This window comes from Anser brachyrhynchus (assembly GCF_964034855.1).
Source record: "Anser brachyrhynchus genome assembly, chromosome: 4".
In the NCBI taxonomy this organism is placed as follows: Eukaryota; Metazoa; Chordata; class Aves; order Anseriformes; family Anatidae; genus Anser; species Anser brachyrhynchus.
Window position 1 is genome coordinate 41,201,915 of NC_137698.1, and position 13,916 is coordinate 41,215,830.

At 39.8% G+C, this 13,916-nt stretch overlaps 1 protein-coding gene across 12 annotated transcripts in view; it reads right to left on the bottom strand.

Moving 5' to 3' along the window:
* Window positions 1-13,560, bottom strand: part of LOC308194891 (uncharacterized protein) — a 709,819-nt gene extending 696,259 nt beyond the window's left edge. For 9 of the 12 annotated variants that reach the window (XR_013951012.1, XR_013951013.1, XR_013951014.1 and 6 more), the window contains exon 1: window positions 12,729-12,957. The gene's annotated coding sequence lies outside the window, so the exon portion shown is untranslated. The other 3 variants (XM_080591443.1, XM_080591444.1, XR_013951015.1) reach the window with 2 other exon arrangements.
* Between the last annotated feature and the right edge of the window lie 356 nt (window positions 13,561-13,916).

Below are 13,916 nucleotides of genomic sequence, written 5' to 3' on the forward strand. Positions count from 1 at the left end.
ATTTTAGAATGCACGCTGCTTAGCCTGCTTGCCATTCTAGAAAAAATAACCATCACCTTAAAAACATTAAGTACCTTTTTGTGCTAGACTTGATATTTACAAAGATGTCAAGACAATTTTATGGACTGGACATGGCTGTTTGAGTGATATTAATTCATACTATGCTATCAAACAAATACTGATAATACAGTAGACACGTAAAGCATAAACACTATCAAAGGGCAAGAACTGGGCTATAACTGCATGTTATGTTTAAACAAGTAACACAGTTATGAAGATAATATATTATCTGCGGTACCTTGAAAACATGCTATAGATTCAAATGTCTCTTCCTCTTTCCATTATAAATCCTGTTCTGTAGCAATTAAAGACTTATCAAAGTTGATTTCCATCAGCGTGAAGCCCAGCATTAGAATTCTCCACTTAGATGCATGTCCTCCCTTCTAATTTTGAAAAACATTTGATGTAAATCATTCCAGACCTTTTCATTATTAGATGAGCTCACCACCTTATTGCTTTTCTAACCAAGTACAAAAGCCTAATAAAGAGCTGATATAATCAGTTGATTCATGCCATATTAAGCTTTTTTTTTTTAATGTAAGAGTTATCTCCAAGACCTCCATTTCCAAAACCTCTTTAAAATGGCCTCCCAAGGATTATACTCCAAACAGCATTGTGTATGTAGGATCAAAAGGGACACATCAGCCACACAAAGCATAAATAAAGCCATAAGCAGGTCCAGTATGAACCTTCTTACTCAGGCAAAACTGACTTTACTTAATTTGCATTTTAGGCAGCTGCAAGGCAGTCTACAATCACTACATCACCAGCAGATGTATAACAGCCACACTCTTACAGCAAGTCACAGGGTGGTGGTTTTTTTTGTTGTTTTGTTTTTTTTTGGTTTTTTTTGGTTTTTTTTTGGTAAGGTCCATAACAAGACTTGGTTCCAGATTTGAGATGAGTCCTTATCTCACTCCGGGTACACAGGTGTCCCTACACTGAGAACTTATCAATGACATTGGAATTGTCCAGAGCCATCCTTTCAGACCCCAGAAGAACAGAACCAAAAGGTATTAAAGCCCTTCTCAGAGTTCCTCCAAAATCTATCCTTCCTTGCCAAGAGCTGAGGCAGATCTTAAAACAGTATCCTTGAGAGCGCCAGGTACAGCTACTGCAACATTTCAGGATTAGCATCTTCAAACATGCACGTTTACACTTCATTTTGCACAGTGGAGAGGACATTGGGGTCTCTTCAGACGAAGCTAAGTAGCCCTTGTACTCCACTCAGAAGCAAAGTTCATGGAATCGGATTAAAATTAACCCAAAATTTAAAAAATTAAGTGTTGATATGCTTTGAATATGCACATGAAGCACTCAGCTACTCCCAGCTCTCACTACACATCCACTCCTGCTGGTTCACACTACTTTGTAAGGTCAGCAAAGCCAGGGACCATTCAGTAAAATGTGATACTTAAAGCAGAACACAGCAGAAGAACTCGTACTGTGAGGGAGCTGAATTCCACTTCCACCATGGACATCTCATAAATCCAGAAGGTGTAAGATATGACTAACAACTTGCATTAGTCACAGTAATGAAACAATGCCTTTAACCATCGATAACAAAGAAATTGCTCATTGCCAATATAATAACCAAATCTGTAACTTAAATAAATAAATAAAACCCAGCACAGCAACAGTGATGGTATATACCACCAGCAGCAGCAGAAGTCCATGGCTTCTAGACCCTACCAAAGAAAATTAATGAATCCTGTTCTCATGGGAACAGCCTTTGTAGTAAAAAAGGCTATTTTTAAAAACATTTTACAAGTAAGAAGAAAAATGCAGGTGTAAGGTGGGGAGAGAGCACTCCAGGAAAGCAAGCTAATTATTTGTCCTTTTACCTTCTGAACCTTGGAGGGCTGGAGGAAAAAGCCCTGTCCCGTGTATGAGCCTTCCCTCATTTGCTGGAAGCAATGGTTCTCATTTAAATCCAGCCAAAGCTTTACTAAATTGCTCTGTATTTTCAAGATACACACAGGAAAAGATTATGCCAACCTGCAACAGCCAGCAACCAGACATCTGGTATCGCAACACAGTCCCTCACAGCCATTCAGTCCCAGTTTTTAATGCCAATTTAAGGGCTGAATTGGAATTCCTGATCCAGTTATTGTGAGAACATTTTAGAACAAGCTGATGAAATAAACACACAACAAAAATGACTGGGACAGTCACTCAAAGGTTCAACCAAATGGTCCCAAGGGAATCTGCTACAAAGATGCTCAATAACTGTGGCCTATAAAACTTATCACTTCTATCAGCACATATGCAGAAGGAATAGTGTATGCTTGCCACTTAAAAACCTTTAAGAATCATTTCACAAGATCAGTAAATTTCAATCCATCACTTGTGTGCAAAGCAAAAAGTAAAACCCATGAACAAATGAAAATTGAAAATGAAAAGACAAGTGAACACAAACCAGGAGAAGAGGAGGGATTTGTTTAGGATAAGAAGTCATTTCTCACAACTCTACCTGAAGCCCTTTGAAGGGGACAGGGAACACACAGATAATTCTGTCAATAAAGTATACTCACGGTTCCTAACAGCTTTTGTCACAAATCCTCATTAAAGGCTCTTAAAGAAAATGAACTGTAACTAGATGAGAGAAGATCCTACCCTTCATTTTCTATCCTTTGATCACTTATTAATTCATGAAAAAGGTAAACTGTCCTTTCTAAGCAGTTGCTAAGATATTTCTTGAACCATACACTGGGTTCTTCACTGTTCAATACACTTAAATAATCGAGATGGAGCAGAGGGGAAGAAGACACATGAAGAAGAATAAGAGTAGGATGTGGAGTATACAGATGCAAGAGCTGAGGATTACTGTGACAGGTTGTAAGTATATTAAGCAGGTAAGCGAAAACAAAGATGAATGGAAAGATGCATATGGAGAAAATAAAGTTGTTCTTTCTCTTCCACCAGCACTTAAGGTAGGAGAGTTACCACTCAGAAAAGATACTAGATTTAACTCATTATTCAGAAACAGATAAATAGAAGCTTTGAAATTCTTAGGAAATGAACAGCAAACCAGAAAGCATTGTGATCTCTCTCCAAAAGAGCACATGCCCATTTATGAATTCACACTGCATGCAGTGCTTAATCCCATTTCAAAAAGGAGGTATAAGAACTGGAAAAGATACAGAATATTGCGAGGACAATCAAAGGTATGGGAAAATCTTCTCTATAAAGGTATTAAGTAGATTAGCTTGGCATTTGAAGAGAAAACTAAGGGAGAGGAATAGTGGTAATCTACAAAATTATGCATAACATAAAGAAGCTCTGCATAAGGAGAGTACGCTCTTCTATGGCAGGGGAAGTGAACTAGGTAGCTCTCAGTAGAGTCATCAGAGAAGAAGTTTAAAATGAAATTAAAAGTAATTCTGCTAATTATGCAAGCTTTCATTAAAGTTTTGGAACTGTAAATCTGGGATGAAGCCAATTTTCAGGGAGTTGGTCCCATGTGTAACCCTTACAACATGACTGCCCAGATACAGCTTCCAGATGGCTAAATGCTGGTGACACGTAGCAGCGTGAAGCCCAGGTGATACATACTTTGTACTCCTTACAACTCCCTGGTGAATGTTGCAAGCTCTCAGGCAGCAGGGTAGAAAGATCCTTACTTGGACCTGGTACAGGGACCAGTTAGATCCAATGGAAAGACAATCACATCTTTCTTAGTCAGCCTTGTTAATGACTGACTGGAGCAAAGAGCCCTCAATCCTTTCTTAAACTCCATTATTCATGCACTATGCACTGTATCTCTAGTTCTGCAAGGAGTCGGTGTGTACACAAGCACACAGTCTGTACAACCATCATTTTTATTTATTTTACATACCTGTCAAGTAATGTTTGTTTGGGGTGGGTTTTTTTGGTTTGTTGTTTTTTTTTCCTCCCTCCAGGGGAACACCTTCATTTGGCTAATTCTTGTGTAACACACAGAGTCCTAGTCTACATCATGTTCCAAGGAGGATGGTAGAGGAATTATTTTTCTGCTCAACTTGAATCTTTCCAAAAGCTTTAACTAAAATTAATTTCAGCATAAGACTTATTTGATCACTGCAAATGTTAAGTTAAACTGCCAGAAAAAAAAAAAAGAGAAGTGGTCATCGGCAAATATTTCATTACTTGCACTTACAGAACAGGTGTTTATTTTCTATGAAGTCCATGTGTTCAGAAGTACTGACAGTCCTCCAAGCCCATTTTCCCTTCCTGCTACCCTCATGAGAGGCAGCAGAGAGAACAGGAGGCAGCTTTGTTTTTTTTCTCACCCAGAGCCCCTTTTCCTTTGTTGTGAAATAGCTCTCTGCCGGAGTGAATTAAGCTTCCACTGAAACCACAAAGACAAATGCCCACATACCTAGTCATATATTTGTGGTTTTGCACATGCATTTCCTGCACGATGCAAAAATTCATTTAACTTTGATCCTAACTACATCAGCTAAATAAGGGTAGCTGGAAAAGAAAAGCCTTACAGATGGGCAGAATACGCTCTATTTTGTAACACAGTAACTTAAGTGCTGAAATTAGTCCAACAGCTGCCTAAAGAAGCCTTCCAATTTTACCCAAATGTTTAACTACAGGATACAAAAAAAAAAAAAAGAAAGAAAGAAAAAGAACACAGTAAATTACCTGTCAGGCAATTAGAAATTGCTGGACAGGTTTCCTAGTAAAGGACTAGCCAGGGCCTTCCTTAGTGTGGTTGTAAAACAAAATGCCAAGTCCACAAAGGGGTAGCTGATCAGGAACAGGCATTTGAGCTCCTATTAATCTGTAGATATCTGCAATACAATTACTGCAGTGGCTTTTTTTGCTCTTTGTGTTTGTTTGCTTGTTTTTTTATTTTGTAGTTCTGGAGTGCAATAGTTTGTCTTCCTTCCCACTGACAGCTATTTTTAAAAACGAAGGCTACTTGGTACAAGTTTGCACAATGTATTGATTTGAGAGGTACTGCAACAATTTGTTAAAAATACTGTGAAATATTTTCATATACTAAACAGGAAGATATTGAAAAGATTAAAGATCAGGGACCAACTGTTTCATACAAGGGGATTCCCCCTCCAATTTTATTTTTTTTATTCAGTGTCAAAATAAAGAGTTTTGTTCCCCACTACTCTTGTTACACTGAACAACTTCTACCTCTCCTTAGGAAAACAGAACTGAGAGAAGCATACCTTTCTGCCCAGGAAGATTATATATGAAGACCAAGCTGTAGCTTGACCTTTATCTTTATAAGTGATAACTCTCAAAAGTGACCAAAAGGTTAACTAAACTCTAAAAAGGTCATCTGTCTTTAATCTGACTATATAGATCCTTTTCTGATGTTCAATAATACACAGCTACTGTTCATTAAATATCATCCGTCCATTCTGTACTTCCACCTTCAGTTTTCAGCAGCAGGTGCATTTTTGTTCTGTCACACTAAATAAATTGCAACTTCTTTCAATCCAGCGCATCTTCTGGGATAGGAAGCATTTTAGAACTAAGTACATTCCTAATTGTTCTGCAACGTTAGATATTTACACTAGTTCTGCGCACATTAGTGCTTTCCTCTTTGTCCCAGTATGAGGCTTTCATACTCTTAAGCTATAGTAATCATTTATTTCTCTCTTCAGAAGTGATGCAGTTCAAAACATATTCAGCTAAAACACATTTCAAAACTATGTAATTCAAATTGTATCAGAAACGAAACGCTGAACTCCAAATGCAATATACACAGTGATAGTATGAGGGCTCAGGTTCTTCAGATGCCTCAAGAGTTAAGAACAAACTGAATGAATACATGGCATCAGGATTGCTTCCTCCCCCCAACACAATAGCATTGCTTATGTGCAAATACATTCTGAAATTGTGTAATTGAGACCGTGTACACTTTACTCTTAGCTCTCTTATTTCTTGACTTTTAACTATTTTGTGAGCCCTGCTAGTTACAGTTCATATCCCCACTGCAGGGAATGAAGCTCACCACTTCTTTTTTTCTCCTCCCTTCAAGGACAACATTCTGAAGGTTTAGTTCCTTCCACTAAGCATTAATCAAGATTCAGCTGATTAAGCAGACAAGTGTTATCTTCTCATTTTTCATCAAATATGTAACAAAATCCATGGAAAAAAGAGACTATCAAGCACTCATCTGGTTAGCTTTCATGTCTTCTGTAGATATCCATTGGAGTCAGTCCGGAACACTCACTGAGAGGAGCTTCACTTTTCCACTTGTTTTATAAAATTTATTTTCCAAAACTAAGAGTTTTGAAAGATTAACTAGCACTGAAAGCAAGCTATATTAAAAAAAAAAAAAAAGATATTGTCCAAACTGCCACCATCAAGCTGAACAGAAGCTACGTATCAGGTCAATCAAAGAACATGCTGGATGAGCTTCTTCACTTGACTTGTTCTGGGATTATGACAAAGGACACAAGGGATCCACAGCCAGGCATTATTTGTCTGCTTAACCTATAGTGTTGCAGGGGAAAATGGGATGTAATTTCCCATCTAGACTAACAATTTTTCTTCCAGCTCTCCCCCATCCATAAGATAATTGTTGTTTAATTATCATATTTATTGCAGAGCTCAGAAGCAATTCACAGAATCAGAGAATCATTTCGGTTGGAAAAGACCTCCAAGATCACCTACTCATTCATTCTAATTCTTCACTGTCATGCCCAAATTTGCATATGAAAAGTCATTTCACATCCATCTCTTCACAGAAAGAAGAAAACAGCAACCGTCATCCAACCACGCACCAGTCTGAGTGCTAGGGGAGTGAGCTAGGAGAAGGCAGACGCTCAGAGGAGTGACATCCCTCAAACCACCACAGGCAGACATATGCTAGACTCAAGAAGGCAGGGTATGATTTAATCCCCGGCAGTCACAAAGCACAAGACAGGGCTGCTTGCCCTGGATGCTGACAAAACAAATCCATGTAACTCTATCCTTCCCAGACACAAAGCGTGTAATGGCTCCATGATTTTTCAGAGTCAGGGTTCTTCACAAAGAGGAGTGGTGCTAATCCAAATGGCTGTAGTCTCTCATGTTCTCAGAGCTGTAGAGATTTTAGGGATCTTCTAATTTATTATGCAGCATTTTATTTCTGTTTCTTCAAGGTAGAGCTACATGTGAAACCTCATAAAGTATGTTTCTCTCACTTGGCATGCAAATGCACATAAGTTCCTTCACAGGGTCTTAGTCCAGGATCTGCATCACTGAATACCACAGCTCACCTACCGAGATGCCTAAATCAACAGAACACTTCCCAACCTGCTGAAGGGTGAAACAAAGCCAGTTGTGGACATTTGACAACCCTGTACGTTTCTCAGCAAATCTGCAGAGGCTATTTTCTTAACCTATACAGTGACACATGCAAATAGGAGGAAAAAAAAAGTGGAGGTCTGGTTTGTGGATCAATGGATGCCTTCTGATTCTTGCCTCTCACTACAGACACAGCTCCCGTGTCAAACCTAATCACTCCTTACAAGTCAAACAAAAACGAAGCATGTTTTGCAATATTCTGCCAAAAGCAAAAGAGGATAAGAGAGATGAAAGGAACTTAATGGGAGGGGGGTTCAAGACCTCAGATTTAGATATAAGCTTATTGTTGTTAAAGAACAGTGAGAAGAGATCAGAATGGATGGGGGCACAATTTGTGAGTTTGCATATCTATTTTTTCTGTCTATGTAAGTCAGTCTAATAATAGTAAAATTATGAGGGTATTACTTCAGTCCTCAAAATCCAGCCTCTTCTGATTTATACTATAGCGTCTGCAAGAAACGGAAAGTTCAAGGGATGAACAGCACAGCATGTGCTACAGGCCAGCATCCTAAATTTTAGGAATGCTTGAGACATTGGGACAAGGTCTGAAAGTTGCTTGGTGACTTGTTATGAAATTAATTAGAATCATAGAATCATTTCAGCTGCAAAAAGACCTGCAAGATCACTAAGTTCAACTATCAACCTGACCTACTGAGTCCCATCATTAAACCACATCCCCTAGTGCCATGTCCAGACGTCTCAAATACATCCAAGGATGGGGACTCTACCACTTCCCAGGGCAGCCTTTTCCAATGCTTGTCTGCCCTTTCCATGAATAAGTTCTCCAAATATCCAACCTAAACCTCCCTGGAGAAATTTTAGACAGTTTCTTTACAGAAGCTTGTCGCACGAGAAAAGAGACCAACACTCCCTGCTGGAACCTCCTTGCAGGTAGTTGGGAGAGAGCAATGAGGTCTCTCCTGAGCCTCCTCTTCTCCACACCAACAATCCCCAGCTCCCTCAGCTGTTCCTCATAAGCCTTGTTTTCTAGTCCCTTCACCAGCTCCATTGCTCTTCTGTGCACAGCCCAAGCGACTCAATATCCTTCTTGAGGATATTGTGAGGAGCCCAAAACTGAATAATATTTGAGATGTGGTCTCCCCAGTGCCACATACAAGGGGAAAAATCACGTCCCTAGTCCTGCTGGCCCCACTATTTCTGGTACAGGCAGATTACTGGCATTCCCCAGAACTCAGACCACCAGTGTTCATACCCACAGATATCACACTGCAAGTGGTCCTTACCAGCTCTTAGTTTAATTTCTTGTAAAAGGACAATTAATTAAGAGTTTTAAGTCTTAGTATCTACCTTCTTTTCTTCATGGTCATTTCTTAAGCATGGGTTTTCAAAGAAATACTGTAAAGAATACTGCACAGAAATTACTGTATAGTGAGATGCAACCTACACAACCAGCAGTATATCATCCACCAAACAAGTCTAAAATAAAGCAGTCTCAACAACCTGAAGGGGGATAAGAGTTGTAACCACTAAATCACTTCTTGAATCTTCCAAAGACATGTTTGTTTGTAATATAAATATTACATGTAAAAATATACAAAATATATACATTAGGCAAAAGGAGTATTAGAAGAATTACTTTCTCCCCAGTATGATTAAAGGAGTGTTCACAGAAAAAGACTTCCAGACAGCTGGTTTATTGTATGCAACAACAATAACCAGGCACTATAAAAACAGCAGTATGGAATACAATTTATTTCAAATTGAGCGAGGTTACTTTGATCAGACAAGTTCAGACACCTTACCCTCTATGAATTAAATAGACTGATTTGGAAGAGACAACTCCGTACGCATTCTTAACTAAAGAAAAAAGATTTCTATGCATCAGAAGACAACACAAAAACCCTGTATCAAGAACTAAATGGTCAAGCATTTTCAACTTTGAAGTTTAAAAGTTGACATTTCTTATTCAAAGAAATTGTCTTCTGCCTCTTCTCCTTCATTCAAATTTATTCTCTATTACTACTTTAAATGAAGGAGTTCAGGTTGAAACAAAGTTTAGAATCATACTGAGACTTCAGCTCAACAAGGCTTGGAAGGGTGACTGACTGATCTTTTTATGCCTCTTCTTCAAAGAGAACAGGCTTACAGTCTCAGACAGTGTTTTATTAGAATGCTCTACAACATAATTTTGCAAGATGTGCATAAACAGAGAAATCTTAAATCCAGTGGGTGATCAGATTAAAAAAAAATCTGCTGACGGAGGATGGATGTCACCCTCCCACTGCTCACATCTCAAATACGGGAAGGGGTCCCTCCCATTCCTGGCTGCCAGTCCAACAGCTTTCAGCACTTCCCCAGGTTGAGCAAACATCAGACAACCCTCTCTTGGGTCTCCATAAAATCTTTCATCACTCCTGAAGTCAGGCTTGGCCAGCAGTTCCCTGCTGAAAGCAGGATCTCTCCTTGCTGCACATCTCACTGGTTCACTACTTCATTGTTCTCACCAGAACCCTCCTCAGCCTGAGCATGCTAGGAAAGCAGCAATTTCTGCCTCTTTTCCTTTCCAGATGAAGTCGAACACAACAAATCATATCGCAGCAGCCAGGATATTGTAACTGTTCCTCTTCCCCATCCAGCCACAACTTAACATAGGCTGTTCGGCTCACCTGATCAGCTAAACACACCACACCACCCTGAATGCATTACCACTGAGCCTTCACTTAAACTGCTCTTTGCATATTTAGCCTCGTACTATCTACAACACTACCTGAACACTTGATGCCAGCTTGTCATATAATTGCCCAAATCAGAACTTTGTTTTCCAGGTTTCCTATGTAATGAATAAAAGTTAAATTATGAAACCCAAAATGAGATTCACATACACACTGACACATAAAAATTCTGCAGTGATATATTCAACTAAACACGAACAGAGAACACTACTGCCTGAGGGATGACCTAACGTTGGAGGCATCTGCAACTCTCTCATCCCAGCTAGCTCAAGGACTTCCCACACTGCGCTGCATTAAAGCGTGGATATGCATTATCTCCCCTTTTTTGAGTTTAGCCATTTGAAGTACACATTGGACACAAGATAAATTCTCCATGAGGTTACAGGACCAATAAGCTGATGAACATGTCATTATTCCTAAATACTGATAAACGTATCATCTTCATGTGATAGGATATACAACGTTATTGCATGCCTGCTTGTTGAGAGCAAGGACTCGCTTTCAGAATGAGAATATATGTCCTGCTGCTTTCTCATTTCCTTGAGGATTTTCATGTAATTTTCTGAAGATGTGGACTAAGGACAACTTTTGTTTTTTAAATTATTTCCTTCACTAAAAGCAAAAAGACAATCCCACTGCCTACACCAAGTAATTTTTAAGATAGAAGATCTTATCAGCTAAATCAGACTTCTCATTAAGTTCCCTCTTGCTTCCCACTGCCTGAAATTTGGCCGTTATAAAGAAGAAAATGAATTGTTCATACTGACGTTCTCATCACTTTTTTCCACTGCTGAAAAGCTTTCAGTTGAGAAACGAACTACCACATAAAAAAAGACAGTGGAACATATGCATGAACTTCAATATACAAATTTGTGTCTGATTTCCCATAAATTAATAGGTCTTGATCTCCAGATCCTGTCAAAAGCTTTAAATATCCAAGTTCTCAGCTACTGCTGCTATTTAAGAACTTCATTAAAACTTTCTCAGCTTTCTCAAAACTTGAACTCTGGAAGCAGTTGCAAGATAATAACCATAGCAAAGGGTATCAGCAAAGGGTATAACTAAGTTCATTAAGTATCTCCACAGCTGAGCCAAATTCAGTTCTCACTGCCAGGGTATTTGAATTAGGATATTTAACCTCATGAAACTGATAACCTAGTGAAGAATTTGAATACAGAGAAAGGGTGAAGGAAAAAGAGGATGTTTGAAATAGAACAATGAACTCTACAGTAGTAAGAACTCTTGCTTCAAGTGACATTATCGCTTACTTTTACCATACTCCCAAAGTTGGTTTCTTTAGTCAGTCAACTATAAAGATGCTGTAAACCAGTGGTCTCCAAAGTGGGTTATGCAGAGCCCTGGGAGTGGGCAAGACAATCCACCAGGATGCAGCAGAAAAATATTTTTGATCCATTACTAAATGAAGTAAGTAGTGTTTAGTGCACCATCATCTCATCTTCTTCCTATTTTTTATAATGTACGTAACACATTAGTATGTAGCAAATGTATGTAGCTCATAAATAGGTATACAAATATTGGAAGTTTGTGCTCAAAACATTTTTAAATGACAGGAGTGTGCAATCAAAACAGTTTGGTGAGCTACTCTACACAGCATATCTATCATAGAGTAGCATTCTGAATATTTGTAACATTTCTAAACCTCTCAAACATCTGTAACTACTACAGTTCTCTTCAAGACATACAAAACTAACAGAAAATCCAGTTACTGTTAAACACATCTAGCTATTATATAACCAAATGCTAATATACATGAAGTTTTCTCTTTTTTCGCTTTATAACCTCTGAACACAAATAGTCCATTTTCACATACTGAAAGAAAATTAAGGTTTTCAGCTGGCCTATCCATTAAAGTTTTCAAACTGGCTAGCTAGGACAAGGTAGAGATTTTTAATTGAGGTAGAATGGAAAAAAAAAGGGGGGGGACAGGAGGAATATTTCCTAAATTATTTGCACACAGCTGCCCCCGCCACTTGACTGGTGCAGAGCAAGGTTCTGAAATGGTTTCATTCTGTGCTTCGTCAAAATAAATCTACCATTGTTTCACTCTTTTAAAAAAAAAAAAAAAGCTTTCATCAGGATACACAAATAATTTCAAGATTCAGAAAGTATTATCTCCAAAGTATGTATTGTTTTTACTCAGCTCTACTTCATTATTTATTATGCCTCTATTTTCAGAGTAATATCAATAAGAACAGAACAGAGATAGGTTTCTGCCAATCAACCAAAAAAAAAAAAAATACTGAGGTCCAATTCCCGGTACAGGCTTGAAGGTAAATGCATCTACAGTAACATTCAGAAACAGCCCTACAGCACTCCAAGCCCCTCTCCTGCCCCTTATTGCAGTACATCATCATCTGGGGTTTTTTTGCTTGTTTGACTTTTTTTTTTTTTTTGACTCTCTCCTAAGGACAGGGTTTTCCTTGAGGCCTTTGGAGTATATTAGCTAATCTGTATTTACAGCCCCCTGAGAGCCTCCCCCCAACACCTTATTTTCAGCACATGAGGTCAGGCCGGCTGAAGCAGTTTGCCTTGACCTAGCCAACATGCGTTAGGCCAGACTGTTTTTACTGTCTAACCTATTTTTATTTAAAACAAAGCCACCTCGTGTAAAAGCCAAAGGCTTCAGCAGCAAAGCCAGGTCCCACTCACCTGCAGCAGACACATGCAATGGCAGCACTGTCCCAAACCGAAACCTGCAGCCCATAAGACTTTTCCGGTCTCACAAAACTCCACACACCAAACAGGGACATCGTACTCCTTCCTGACCCTTTCCTCCCCCAAATTTAACACCCCCTCAACGTGCTTTCACCCTTTTGCAAAACAGCCCTGAGGGCTCACATCCGCCCCGGCGGCGCTGCCCATGCTGCAGCTCCCCCCCGCCTCCTACCGCCGGGCCGGGCCGGGCCGCTCCTCCGTGCCTTGCAGCAGCACCGGCTAATCGCCAACACCTGCCTGAGAGGAGTTTTTGCTACGTTAGAGCAGCCCTGGCTCGATGGCAGCCTTTTCCCCCCTTCAACAGCTTCCCCGCAGCCCCCCTGCTCCTCCTGGCCACGCCACTTCCCTGCCCGGGAGCTGGGTGAGGACTCGGGGTGTCCTGGTGAAAACAGGGAGAGCCCGGGAGGTTCAGGATGAGCCCCACACTTTGTATTTCTGTACGACTCAACGAATTAATTTTAAAAAGCCTTCAAGTGTTGTTTTCAAGGATCTGAATGCAAATCCCTCCTACGTGCACATGAATGAAAAAAAAAAAGAAAAAGACGAAAAAAAACACCAATTCTGTAGACAATGCATTTTAAACAAAAATGGAATATATATGCACATAATTTAGCTGGCTGCATTAAAATATACACACGAGAAAACACTTTACATATAAAAGAACCTGCTGTATTTCCATTCACAGGAAAAATATTGCATGACTTTTCAATAACGGATCGGTAACTACTTTTCCAATGTAATATTTATTTATTTTAACGGTGATAAAATAACGGCACCTGGAATAGTTTTGTGTACATTTCCCATTCCTCTTGCCCTGCTGCCTCAGCCCTGGGCATGCCAGGAAGACCACCACGGTGTGTGGAAAACAGAGGCCCACACTATCATTTGCAGGATCACTCAATCTTAGATAAATTAATAAAAAAGTCAACACATGGCTGTGGGCTTTATGGCAGGTGAAGCGGTGATGAAGATGAGCAAAGGCAGCACAGGGGTGTGGAGGAGCTGGTGCAGCCATGGTGACGGGCTGGCAGCCCCCATGTGGGCCCTCCATGGAGGGCAGCTGGGAGCTGCTCCTGCAGAGCAGGCCAGGCCCCTGGGCCCCTCACACTTTCCTGCAAACCC